The sequence below is a fragment of the Pteropus alecto genome, unplaced genomic scaffold, assembly GCF_000325575.1.
Source record: "Pteropus alecto unplaced genomic scaffold, ASM32557v1 scaffold35, whole genome shotgun sequence".
Taxonomy (NCBI): Eukaryota; Metazoa; Chordata; class Mammalia; order Chiroptera; family Pteropodidae; genus Pteropus; species Pteropus alecto.
Genome location: NW_006437828.1, coordinates 10,717,654 through 10,719,264, shown reverse-complemented (window position 1 = coordinate 10,719,264; position 1,611 = coordinate 10,717,654).

The following is a 1,611-nucleotide window of genomic DNA, read 5'->3' as shown; positions in this document are numbered from 1 at the left end:
CAAGTTTATATGACTATTTTTAGCTCTGTTATTTACAGCAACAGAATCTCGAGCTTTAAAGCGATGTCCCGGGGCCTGTAGGACATCGCCTCAGGTGACGGGCGACTCCTGCCTCCTCTTCAGCACTTGTCATGGTGCGAACTCGTTCCCAAAGGAATCCGCTTCCCTTTTCAGCTGCGGCAGGTTTTATGCAGCAGTTTTCTCCCCATTGAGCCAAAATGTGCTTCTCTAAAGCTCCTCTGGCCGTTCCTCTCTTGATTCCTTTGAACTTTCTTTTCTTCCCTGTTTTAAACAATTGGACTGTGTTCTCTTTATTTTGTGTTTGAACTTAAATTTTTTTCAGCTCGATCGAGGTATAATTGACAACACTGGAAGATGCCGAAGTCGTACCTGGTGCTGACGCCATGCTCGTGCCCGTGGTAAAAGGTGGACCCCGCCTGTCTGGCGAATTAACACGACCGGCACCTCTCGTCTGCATCTGGCTTTCGATTTGGTTTTGGTGCCAACATTCTTCCTGTCTTTCTTTCTAACTCTGGACACAAATTTCCACCTTGTCTCGAGGGGCAGAGCTTCGCTCAGGAGCCTTTGCCGACACAGTCAAGGATGCGCCCAGGTAGCTCTGTGCGGGCCCTGGGGTGGGGGTGGGGGTGGGAGCCTGGGGCATAATATGCAACTGTGAAAAGCTGCCACGGTGGCGGCGAGACCCACAGGGCTAGAAGGACACCGCATCTTACCCGTGGGGACACTCCCCTGGCTTATCACTAGTTGTGCGACTCCGGGTTCCTCCCTGTAGCAACAAGCTGACAACAGTAAAGTGAAATGTGCGGCTTTTCCAGTTCCTTTGGCGGTGCTCACCTGTGACGTGCACCGCACCTGAACATTTAGTTCCGTGAGTCACCATGACTCCGCTGTCAGCTGCCTCGGCCGACGGATGCCAGGGAGCCCTGGGCGGGCCCGTCCTCGGCCTCGGTCTGCCGGGGAGGCCCATCCTCTCTGGGTCGCCGTGGGAACGGGCATGCCTGGAGCCGGGGCCGCCCTCCCGCCGGCTCGCCAGGCCGTCTGGCATGTGCGGTGCTTTGCTCACGTGGAGGAAGGACACCATGAGTCTCGTGAAAGGAATTGGACAGAGAGACAGCTCGTCCTTTAAGGAAGAAGGATGGCGAAGCGTGGAGATGGCAGAAAGGCTTCCTTCCAGGGTTTCTTCAGCTCCGGCAGTTCTCGGCCCCCAGGTGCGGGCGCCCACCCCGGACCACGCATGCGCGTCTGAGGATCCCCTTGGCAGCAGGTCCTCCCGCCCCTTTGCTGCCCCTGCCCCGCCACACAGCTGGCGCTCCCCGCAGCAGGTGTCACCCCCGCTCGGGACGGAGCTGGGCTAGCGGGGTGCGGCAGGAGGACAGAGTCCCCGAGCCCTCTCTACAGTCTGGCAGTGCCGGTCTAAGCCACCCTTCCAGATGGCGCCCGCTGGGCTTGCTCTTGGCTTCCTTCCTTCATTTCTCCCTCCCCCTTTCCTTCCCTCCCTCCCTCCCTCCTTCCTCCCTCCTCTCCCTCCTCCTTTTGCCAAAGTTAATTTCACTGTCGATTCATTAGTGGTTTGAATAGGGACACCAGGAC